General features: G+C 43.2%; 1 protein-coding gene across 19 annotated transcripts in view; it reads left to right on the top strand.

Moving 5' to 3' along the window:
* LOC138287896 (neuronal cell adhesion molecule-like) overlaps window positions 1-12,512 on the top strand; it is a 799,924-nt gene that overhangs the window by 391,425 nt on the left and 395,987 nt on the right. The window lies entirely within an intron of this gene.

Below are 12,512 nucleotides of genomic sequence, written 5' to 3'. Positions count from 1 at the left end.
ACATAGTGCTGGGTGGTGCAAAGGTTTGTGCTTGGAGATTATCTGAAGTGGATCTTAAGTTGGAGTTTTCCTGGCAAGCCTCTCTTTAAGATAACCTGTGGTCAACAAGCAAAGTTGCTTATGTACCAGGTATATACATTGAGTAGCATCCTGGTCACTGTTCTTAGCCAATCCAAGCATTGTAGTGTGACTAACACTACGTAGTGTTGCTGGCCTCCACAAAAGTTGAAGAGTTTCTTTCAGAAGAGTCAAGTAAAGAATATCAGTGCAATGACAACGCTCCTTGACTGTTGTGTCCGTATCTATATGTTGTAGAGCTGGTGGAACTACAAACATGACTGAATACACATTGAATAAATAAATATGTTTAAGTGCTCTTAACAAAGCAAATGCTGCAATTTGTTGTTTCAGGTCAACATGAGTAGTTTGTCAGAAGGCTGTCTTTCTGTTACATTGATTGCATGATAAAAAGACTACTTTCAGCAGGCGATAAACAGGTTGTTCTGCTACATCTGATGTAAAGCACACAGGTCAGTGTGTAAGTAAATAAAAATATCCACTCTGTCCTGTGATGGACTGCCCTTCTACTTTGGGCAGTGCAAGGTTTGTGTATTTACCTACTAGCCTGTCTATCATAGACGAGCCGTTGCAAGCTAGGTTTAGTAAAATGGCTAGAGACCTAATAACAAACAGGTAAATTACAGTAGTTTGCTCGTGGATCATAATTACAGGTGCTGTGATTACCAGATGCTATAAAGACCTCCCACCGTCATTGAACTGTGGTAGATCTAAACTACCAGAATTTAGCAAGGGGAGAAGGTACGGTATTCACGTGGAAAGAGTATTATCGAACAGTAAGCACTAGCATCTGAATGGTATTCCCCAAAAATTACATTAGGCGATAATTATCACATCCAATAAATTCTGAACACCTCAGTGTTGTATTTATTGCACATGCAATAATTACTGACCTATTCGTAATCAGGCCCATAGTTCGTAAGCGGGAGGTTAATGAATTTGCAACAATTATAGCTTTTTAGTGAGTGATATATCAGTGAACTTCAGTTGTGTCAAATTCAAGAACTGCCATGTCATGATAGCAATAACAATTGGGGTCCTTTAATCTTCAGTTGATGCAACTGACACATTTCAAACCATTGTTTATTATTTATTTTACTGATTTTCTTACGTGTGCAGCACCATTATTTATGTACCCTTATCTATATCTCGGAAAAAGGCTATGAACCTGTTCATACATATTTTTTTGCCCACTATTCATACTTGACAACCTTATGAAACTCATTGGACTAGCGTTAAAGAGCTGCTCTACTTTTTCAAATATAGCATGAAGTTTTCTATTCAGTGTTCCTCACCTTTAAAACATAAGAGAAGTAGAGCCTTCTGCACAGCAGAAGTACCTTTTTCTTTCATATTCCTCTTGAGAAGATAGTGTTGATAACTAACTTGATGAATACGTAAAGGAAAGATATGGGAAACATACTGGCCCACATAGTCTGTAAGTAATCATATTATGGACCGTCTCAATGACATTGCAAAGTTCTGGAGCCCAAAGTGAACCTCACAGACTTGTGGTTCACTAAACATTTACCAGGAATTTACCGGATCAACAGTAAAAAAATGTTTGCCCAATCCAGGTAGCTACTCAATGTGAGCGAAACTCTTAAACACCTTCTTCAGACCAAGTAGCAACAAAAGTAACTCTCAAGGTCCAGGGTAGGGTGTGGAAACTAGTAAATGTAGCCATGACTTCAAGAGCCCTCTTTACTTCTGGTCCTGCTGGTCCCCTCATGACCCCAGAGACCAGGGGTTATGAGGATAGTAGCTGAGATGTGGAAGGAGAAGTCTGTTTTATGAGCTGTTACCTATCGCTGCCCCTGATAGACGTCTCTTGATCTTGTGAGATTCTTTTATCCCATGGATCTTGTGAGCTCATTGATGACCGGGCAAGTCTGTATCTGCCATGGGGAGGAAAGGCAGAGGCCAGCACATCAACCTGCATCAAGGAGGTCTTACACGTGACGTTCATGAATGTTGTCCTTACATATTAACTGTAGTAACTTTGCTACAAAATATCGTTCTTCTGCTATCTGTGCATGCTGTGAATGACAGGTGTTACTAATGCAACAAGTAAATAATTACTCTTCTTCATTCTTACTATTTTTAAATTCATTAAGGTGTGCAAATGGTGTAGTTGCTGGGAGCGTTTTCATAACTTTCTGAACCCACTCAACTTTCTGCTTGAATGAGGCCTTGGGCAGCCACTGCTCCTCTTTATATCGACCAGGGTGTTTAAGTAAACTCATGCACATCGTTGTATGCAAGCAGAGAGCTGAGAGCTTAGAAAAGTGTTACTGTTGCACAATGTAATGTTATCCAATTTATCAACCTTGGAAGAATCGAAGGGCTAAGTATGTTTTTCGTGGATTTGGATTTGTGGCCCGCAGATCACTGCATGTTTCAGTTGCAACTGTGCAACTCGCTGAGCCATACTGCTGGCTAATTAAATACTGGTGATGGCGCCACTAAAGCTCGCATTACTATCAGTGTACACGAAATTACAACCTGTAACTGTTGCTGACTGTCCAAAGTGATGGAGCTGTAGCGCTGTATAAATGTTGTCATAGCCAAGGTGTCATGAACCTCAACCACAGCTTGGACCCAGTGCGCCTTTCTCGTTTCAGTATAAGTTCTGGGGTTTGGCAGGTAAGAGAGAGGGGAAGGAGCTGTGGTTGTTTAAAGGGACAGCAAGCTCCCGCCATCCCCGCCCTTCCTCCTGCCTTTACTGTTCCAGCTGAAGTCTCAAGTGGATACAGGGGCTGCTGCCTTCACAGGGAAGTGGGGGATTCCGAAGAGTGCAAGTCAGGCATTCCTCGAAGCTGGCTGGTGTCCAATGTCTGGCCCTGGGTCGGCTCTGGGCACGCGGGACTGACAAACCAAAAATAGAGCCGGGTCAAACTTGTCAGGATCCCTAATCCATTCATTAGAAGACAAAAACTGCTAAGTCTTTTCTGCTTCAGCTTTTACATGTAACAAATGTTACCCGAAGTAGTGATATAATCTAATGTACTAAGTTGAAAAACAAAGACAGAAGGAGGAACCTTTTCTATAAATGGAAAGGATCTTGAGTCCTGCCTTGGCTCTTGAACCAAGGCAGACCCCTGCATCGCTCCAGCTCGTGGTCAGTAGGCTTTTTGAATTCGCTAACTTGCCCACCTCTAGAGGAGGTCCCCATGCTACTTGCAGAATGCCCCCACTGTAACTAAATGGCAGCGGCAGCAGAGGCCACACAACCCCTGCTAACTGGTCCAGGGGGCGTAGGGAGCAACCCTGCATCACACAGGTCATTTATATTGTCCCATGATTCTTCCTACGAAGTGCAGCACACTTTAGTAGCTGAATGTGATCTCAATGGGCAGAATGTCTTAATAGTCGCATTATTTGTCACAGTGCTCTCTGAGAGCGATTAACTGCTTACCTGTTTACTGTTGACGAACACCGTAGTTGTCTTTAGGGCTTGTAGGGCTGCTGTGTCTCAGCAAGAAGTTTCCAACTCCCTAACTGACTGTTTGACAGGACTTCCTAACTCTAAAGAGTTGATAAAGTCTTGGTGTGTGGCTGGACTCCAGCCTTACCATGGAGCACCAAGTAAACGAAATGGCATCAGGCTGCTTTGGCATTGTTAGACTTCTGAGAAGGGTCCTAAATCTGCTTCCTTTCTTAGCAAGAAGACTCCAGGCTCTTGTCTTCTCCTACCTGAACTGTGGTAATGCTCTTTACCTCTGTTCGCCTCCATATGTGATGAAAAGGCTTCAGACTATTCAGAATGCCGCTGCTCTGCAGCTTATGAATCTTCCCAGGAGCCTATCTGCTGAGATGGCTTTGAAAGATCTCCACCGGCTTCCAGTGGAGCAGCATGTTCAATGTAAGGCTCTATGCATTTTGCATAGGTCTTGTCATAAAAGAGGTCCTATTCGGTTAAGATCGCTAGCAACCCATTACACTCCTGGATGTCACTGAGATCCTCGGCCACCAATTTCCTGCAGGTTCCCAGAGTTAGAAGATCTAGTTGAGGAGGCTGGTCTTTTTCTTATCCGGCCTCCAGACTGGAGATCGCTTCCTCTGGAAGTACGCCAGTGGTCCAATGAACTGTCTTTTCATAGGACCGTGAAAAACCTGGGTTTATACTTTTTAGCATTATTAGTAAGCTGGCACTCTGGGAGGCCTCTGGATAGCTATGCACTTTATAAGAATGACAGAATAGAATAGAACGTTAAATAGATATATAAAGTGCCCCTAAACTCATGGGTCTCTTGGCACTAAAGAGCTACATTTGCAGTAAGGCAAGACAGTTACTGCAACAGAAAGCTTTCTGAAAAGGAGATGGGAAAATGTAAGTTTGATGCCCAACTGCTATGCTTTCCATAACTTGGATACTACAACTGACAAAACACAACCCTCCATTGAGGATCTGTGAGCAGCTGGAACTGTAAAAGAGATTACTTGGTCTGAGGTTGTGTAAGGGGGAGTGTCTGTGCAAGTTTTCAGAGAGAAAACAAAGAATCTGGCCGGAATAGAAAGCCAGTGCAGTGTGCCAGGATGCTGAGATAGCGATTGCAGAAGCTGTAGACGGTGTATTTACAACGCCCTAGGTATAGGGAGTTACAGTGATTCAGTCTAGAGCTTCTCGGTGCAGAAATGGCCGCTGCCATCCAGCGTTTGAACATGGGGAATAAGTTGGCGCCTTTGAAAGGTACAAGAAGAAATCTGGCTCGGGCAGTAGTATTTAACTGAGCTTCTAACTCCTAAACCTCGTACAGGATGGAGTGGGAAAAGGATCATTGGCCCTTGGCCAGTAATACTATTGAGGTGACCAAAACAAGGGGTCACCACCGTCCCGTCAGGTGAACGAACCCGTTCAAAGCATCTTTTTGTCGGGCAGCAGCGTCACGAAGAGTTGGTTTTTTTGTGAGCGCTGACGAGCGGGCACTAAAGTGACACATTGTACTGCGGGGCTTTGACGTGTCCGTTAAGTTTAGGCCATGATTTTTTGTTGTTTTGAGTTGCCCGCTGAGCAGCCACGGTTCCAGACGTAGCTGGTCGCCGCGGGGGAGGGGGGAAAGGAAGGGGCCACGAGAAGCCTTTAGTTCTTAATAGGTCGAAGACTGTAGTGAGGCAGTGTGCAGAAATAATTCTGATTAGGCTTGGTCAATCAGGCTGCATAATCAGAGCTGTCTCTTCCCCATTCAGCATTCAAGTACCGAACAATAACATCGTGCCGTACAAAACTGTAAGTAGCCTCTGTGCTTTTAGGCCAAGCTGTTATCTCTGTTCTGGAATCCCCCACTGTACGCCTGAGGCATGTCCTTCTAGAAGACCCACCCCACCCTGGCCGGCCCTCTGATGAAAATAGATGCATGTCACACACCCGATACAAACAAATCCTTGTTTTACTGTGATGTTTTGGAACATTTTAAGCACTCTTATATTTGTTTCTATCTGCCTCTCTGTATGCCTGCCTAAGCAATCTATCTATCTATCTATCTATCTATCTATCTATCTATCTATCTATCTATCTATCTATCTATCTATCTATCTATCTATCTATCTATTGTCTGTCCGCCCATCCACTGCTTGTCTATTGTTTGTCTTTTTGCCTGTTCGTCTATCTATCTATCTATCTATCTATCTATCTATCTATCTATCTATCTATCTATCTATTATCTATCCGTCCGTCTATCTATCTATCTATCTATCTATCTATCTATCTATCTATCTATCTATCTATCTATCTATCTATCTATCTATCTATCTATCTATCTGTCTATCTATCCTCTGCTGTAACTCTTTAAATAGTGGTTACCGCGGCATGGGCTATAGCCAGCTAGATGCTTACCATACCACAATGACGACTCTACTTTGTTAAAGTTTAAGAGGACATGTGAATGTGGCCATTGTACCTCACAGACAATGTGCTTTGAAAGAGATTATCTTACATGCTGGATGTGCTTTTCAAAAGAAACACTATATTCTGAGCTGGTCCTGAGAACGACCGCATGAGATTTAAAGGAGCACATCTAACAGTTGTTGTCAGTAAGCTACGGAGCTAACAGATGTTCACGATTTTGATTACCCTCCTCAGACATTGGACCCCACAAAATGAAAATACATTACAATGATCTGCGCTACCATTTATTTCTATCTTTAAATGGAGGAAGAGACTAGGTTGTAGCATAGTAATGCCTCAACCATAGAATACAATGTAGAGTTCTTTTACAATTCTTAACAGAGCGCAATTTAAGGCACCAATGAATATTGACTTAATAAGCTACTGATAAAATCTCATTACAGTTGTCCCAGATGAGGGGCTGTTAATTTCTGCAACACAGGCTTTAACAAAACTGGGGTTCTCATTAACTCTGTTATTGAAGTATCATCAGGGATTCTGAGTTGGAACCAAAAGCTCCTGTAGAATGAGGAATTACCAAGGTGATCAGTATTTCATTGGCTAATTCTCCTGGATGTAGTTACTGTCTGTAAGAGTTATTGAACCACTCACAATTAGTACCTAAGTCTCATTTCAGACAAGCCACAATTGAGGTCTTGCCTACAGCCAGCTTTGAGATGCACCAGCCTCGTGTAATCAAAAACAATGCCAATCACATGGAGAGAGACAGGGGATGGTCAGGTCCCCATACTAGCCCCCTGAGACAAGCATCATCAACACAAAGAATATGGGGAAATCAGTGCACAGACTGGTCAGGCCTGTTCAACTGGTCATCAGATCACTGCTGTACTGATCTAATTTGGGTGTGAGGTATGTTAGTGGTTGCAGTGTTCTAGTGATTGGCTGTCTTCCACTATGAGTGATAGCATATTGTTGTGTCACATGTGAAGATCAACCAAGGAAAACATGCAGTTCAGTTCCACTGCTGGTGGGCCAATTCTTTCCCACCATATTTTTGCTATTCATTCTTTATCCTTTTTTTAGACATCCTATCATGTTTTTAAACCATGTCGTCAGGTTAAAGTGTCCTTTGTTTTTGCCGGGAATAACCATATGCTCCTGTGATGGAAATTACGAGTGAAAAAGGGTTCCAATGCCACTCTAGCACAACTGCCTGCTATGAAGCAATGGTGCTGTTCTATTACCTTTATATGCAATGTATATATTTTTGTTAAACAATTGTTAAACTATTTTGATTGGAAGCACATGGCTGTCACTTTTAGGCAGTAGCATATATATTTTTTCTTTTTACTGCATATTTTTCCAATGCAAAAAATAAAGAGAAATGTAACCATCAGACTAGCTTGCCAACGCTAGACCGGCTGGTTTTACCTATGCTTTTTATTTCCTTAAATCCTGCTAATCTCATTTGAAAAATTGTCTATGGCCAAATCTACTGCAAGTACCCCGTCCTCCAAAAGTGAACAGATGATTGGTTGTTGCCACACACAACTGTCCCCAGCACCTTAGGGGCAAGAATTACTTTTACACTAGGAATAGCACATAGTGCTTACTTTAAGAACCAGGGTGAATCTAGTAGTTAGAATTGAGTTCCTTAAATGAAAGTTGCAACCTTGTCCTTTTCTGTTGGCACACTGACGTATAGGCGAAACAATACATTTGGAAGAGTTAATCATGTTGAGAAAGGTTCTTGGCCTTTTTAGATCATGCCTACCAAACAGTGCAAGCAGTCTAGTTGCAAAAGAACGTTTTTAAGCTTACTAAGAACGTACTCCCAAGATTGACTGTCACTCCTCTCATTTCCTTGCTCCTTATTCGATGACTTTCCTTGTCCACCTTGTGATTGCCCCTTCCCTATGGCACAGCCTCTTTACTGTCCTCCTGACAGGCTGACTTCTCTTTCCAGTTCTCACTTTTGGTTAGGCAGTTGTCCCTCGACATCTGCTGGCACAATTTCTCTTAGGCCTCAAAAACGACATGAATACCAAGATAACACTTTGTATAAACCCACTCCAGGCCAGATGCTCCAACTCCCTGTCAACCAGTGATGGACTAGGACACATCAAGAAAACACTATAAGTGCATCATCTACCCCTGTATCCGATGCAATGTTATTCCCACCACATGCCCACTATAACACCTGTGTGTTTCATCCATGCTTTCTTCAACAGCTGAGTGGTCACAGCACACCTTCAGGTGGTGACTGATAATAATAGGTAGCCTTACTGCTCTTCTCTGCATACATCTCAGTCTATTTCCTGAGCTGATCACATGGCTTCCAGTTTTTCTTTTTGCAATCCATGGGTGAGTGACTCTAAATAAATGTAAATAGTAACATAGGCTAGATGTGGCAGCTATAAGTGCCCCCCCTAACCTGGGAGGATCTGTGTTCTATCACCCACCTATGAAGCAAGCACCATTGGCCATTTATTTTTTCCTCACTTGGCCTGGTTGCTTAATAAGCATTAAAGCATCTGAAAACTGTGCAGGGTCTCTAGTTAATTTGTTGGGACTTGTGTTATTGTTATGATTTTCCATGACTGTACCTATGTACTTTCAGTGAAAGCCTCGATTAAGGGTCTGTGCTGCTGCAAGGCCTTTGGATTTACCCGGTCCCTCATCCTTTTCCCCTCACTCCTGCCCCAGCTTAGCCCCCATCTCTTTGCATCCTTGCTCTGCCCCCTGCCCTGACCTCCAGTCCCCTGCAACAACACTTAAGCCACAGTCACTTCTTGACATTTCTGGTGCATTCCCCTCCATTCCTCAGTACCCAGTATTGCCCCATCTGTAGCCTGCTATGCCAGCACTTACCTCTGCACCTTCGAAAGTCCAGGAACAGAACTTACCACTGGAGCCTTTTTAACCTCTCTACTGCCCTCCCCTTTTCATGAGCAGTTAACGAACAGGAGCTAGAGACAGATGCGTGTTTGTCTACTTTCGGAAGACAGTGCAACTGTCAGCATCCATCGTTGCTGGTATGGGAGGGGGGGTGGAGAGGGAAGTGACAGTAGCTGTGTTTTGCCTGTCTATTGAATTGGTGGGTTTATGGTATTTATTTGCATGTATAGAATCTTTTTTATGTCAGGATGTGTTGGATGCGTGAATATGTGTGAATGGGATGGTGTTTATGTATCTGCATGCGTGTATGTGGATGAAATCCTATGTAAGGAGTCTGATTGTGGGTAGTACATACAATGGCTTTTGTGTGTTTGGAATGTCTGCATATGACTGTATGTATGTGAGAGAGAAAGAAAGGCTATATAGATATGTCTGACATTCTGTTTATGTGAGGTTATCTGTGTGAGGTGTCTGAAGCCCATGGCATTAGTGAAGGTGGGTGTCTGTGAATGTAAGGATATATAACTGTGTGTGTGTTTGTGGAGGTGGAGGTGTGTGGCAGTGACAGGTGTGCTTTGTCATTATTGTTAATAGTGTATGATTTTAATTGTGCCAACTCTTCTTTTGATAATTTTTCCAAATTATTTTCATACACTTGTTATGCCATAGGACGCTTGATATGGCAATTGTTTCTAAGCATGCATCATGTAATCAATATGAATAACCCTACTTTATACACTCATTGTATTAAAAAACATCTGATGATTCTTGATAATGAACCTACCTTGCTAGTCACTACTGATATAATTATTGCTGCTTATCCTCCCTAATGTCATCATTTTCGTCTAAAGTCTGTTGTATGCAAATATAATTTTAATGCATGGAAATATGGTTTTCCTTGTCAAATGTTTCTGCCATTGTCGTTATTATTACTTCTTATCTGTGCTAGGGGTAGTCTCATTTAGAGGGTGGTGGCATTGGGGCATCCACCATAATTTGGCCTGTGACCATCAGCTAACCTCTTGGATATCCCAATGTCAAATAGAGGCAGGATAAAAGGCTGAGCTTCCAATAGCTGAGACACATTTGGCTTTGCCTTCGGAAACAATGATCAGCACTCAGAGGTCAGCTGACATTGTGTTGGTAGGCCAAACTATTTTAGGGCAGGCCTTGTGACTGCATGTATGCCTTGTGTTCCTATCTGGATGGCAGTCTCCTCCTGCTATAGTACCAGGAGCAGTTTGGTGAAAAATGCTTAATGACACTAGGGTGAGACTGCCCTATAGAGCAATTAGGCAGTGCTTAACAGGCTGGTGTCAGAAATCAGTGTTAGGGACTTATTTTGCAGTTGGGGGCCTATTTTGTGGCCAGGTGGGCCGTTTTTTACTGGTGATATCTGTGATATTAAAATAAACACTGTCTGTAACAAACACAAGTGCATGCAGTCTCCAATACCTTGCAAAATACTCGAAACTGGCCTGATTTGCAAATGTGGGCCACTTTTTTCGCTATCAGGTTCACTAACATTGGCCACTTTTATTTTGGTGCCTGGGCCTATTTTTTGGCCCGTCCGTCCCAAATTCTAACTATGGTGGAACAACAGCAGTTGGGGTGGTGCCTCCGCTGGCCCATCAGAGCCTACATGAGGAAGTGATTTTTATCTTTGAGAGATCTCACATTTGTGCTTTCTTGTTCATCTCAGAGAAAATAAAATTTAATACGATGGAGAGATGTTGTTGCCAGTCACATGATATGGTAACCTTTGCCTGGAACTGGAAGCACCATTGCAGTGGCCCATGGCTTTCGAGGCAGACGAAACAGAAATTTGGAAGGTGGCCTTTTATGCTCTCTTGTGGAGGCAATATAGTATATTTTTACAGAAATTAGAATGTGGCAGTACACTGTCTGCCTCATGAGACACAAACTCATCTCATACCGAGCTTTATATTTAACTCGTTTTCTGTGATTATTAGTGTTTTACGTCTAAGGTGTGATTTACTCCTGAAATCTCAGTTTTTAGGACAGGGTGAGGTAGGTTTTAGGACAGGGCAGGATAGCTGTTAGGGTTTAGGACGAAGGCAGGTGGGTCGAGGTAGTTTTTGAGACGGGGTAGGTTTTAGGGTTTAGGGTGGGGTGGTGGCTTGGGGTAGTTTTTAGGACAGGGCGGGGTCAGTTTTAGGACAGGGGAAGGTAGGGTGGGGGGCTTAGGGCTCAGGGCAAGGGGTGGAAGAGGAGGTTTTAAGGACTTTGGCGGGTGCTGTATGGTGTCAGGTATAAGGGACAGGGTGGGGGAGAATTTTTAACGCATGTTCCTTTAACAAACACGCTTTTACAACAAAATGTGTTCTAAAGGCATGCGTGGTAGAGGTATACATGGTAAAGATGCGGTCGTTGTGGAGACCGCGCTGTAAAGACATGCGTGAAATACGCATGCATTATTCCATCAAAACATCCGATTTAGCTTTGCAGAGATGCAAACGCACCAGTCTCAGAGGAAAAGGGGATTGGCAAGGTAAACCGTGGCCAGATGGAAAAAAAACGCCCTGTTCTTTACATTGATTTATCTTCAATTTTGGAATGCACGCATGAACTCTGGTTTCCATCCAGAACTGGTTTCTTTTGTCTCTGTAAGTGTGTCCTGACCTGCCCTGGCACTCTTTGGAACTGGGAAGTACTCCTTCCCGCCATCACATTAACCCCCACCCTCCGTGGATGTACTGGGTGGGAGAACGCATTCATCTTTATGATGCGTAATGTATTCTCTGTGCCCTCCCCCAGAGCACTGACTAGTCAGCCAAACATGTTTTGTTTCCAAAGACCTCTGAGCAGTGGCATACGAAACTTAGGTGGGGGCCTGCAAAGTACATCGAGGGCCCTCGTCAGGACGAACTCGTTAGCTCTCAGGCCAAGGTACCCTGCTGAACCTGGGGCGCACCACGTGATCGGTGGGGGTCCTTTGTTGTGCCACTGCCTCTGAGTGTTCTGCCTGCCTTGACTCAGAAGGAAAACTTCAAGTTTCCTCTTATCCCACTGTAACGTGCTTTCAGGTTTTCTTTGAAAAGTAGTAATTCTGGTATACTAAAATTTGTAGGTAAGGGCTTCAGATAGTACGATAAATTTTAAAATACATTATTGGCTTGCAGTGTATTTCATCACAGTGTGTTACGAGCTTGATCTAATGCATGACAATGCAAATGTTCTCTATGCTTGTTTTGCAAAACGTGAAAAGTAATTCTGGTCTATTGAAAGTGTTCTAGAATAATAATTGAAGCGCTGTTTTCCTATGGGATTTCCAAGCACGTTTAACTGAGCGCTTGGGTGACGGCTTCCAATTTCCATCACAGACAGTGTGGCGAAAAATGAAAACAGGGCGATTAATTGAGAAAACCAGGTCACGCCGCTGAGTCACTTTGCTTGAGGGAAAGCGCTGCATAGAAAACGCTGGCGGGTAATTTGCTGTCAGTTTAATTTGTTTCGGGGGGTTGCCGTATGTTCCCCAGAAACATTAAAAAATATATTTTTAGGGATAGCCGTGAATTTTGTAGTTTTGAATTACTGTTAATTTTAGAGAAGAGCCCATGTCCGTCTGCTGAGAGGGTAGGTTGCAGCAGCTAAGCAGATTGCTCTGCTCCTACAGACAAGTGCGGGGGAATGTTTAACCCCATTGTACGGGCACAAAGCCTGTGCT

The sequence above is a fragment of the Pleurodeles waltl genome, chromosome 4_1, assembly GCF_031143425.1.
Source record: "Pleurodeles waltl isolate 20211129_DDA chromosome 4_1, aPleWal1.hap1.20221129, whole genome shotgun sequence".
Taxonomy (NCBI): Eukaryota; Metazoa; Chordata; class Amphibia; order Caudata; family Salamandridae; genus Pleurodeles; species Pleurodeles waltl.
The sequence above is the reverse complement of the archived record's forward strand: the minus strand, read 5'-3'. Positions and strand labels throughout refer to the sequence as shown.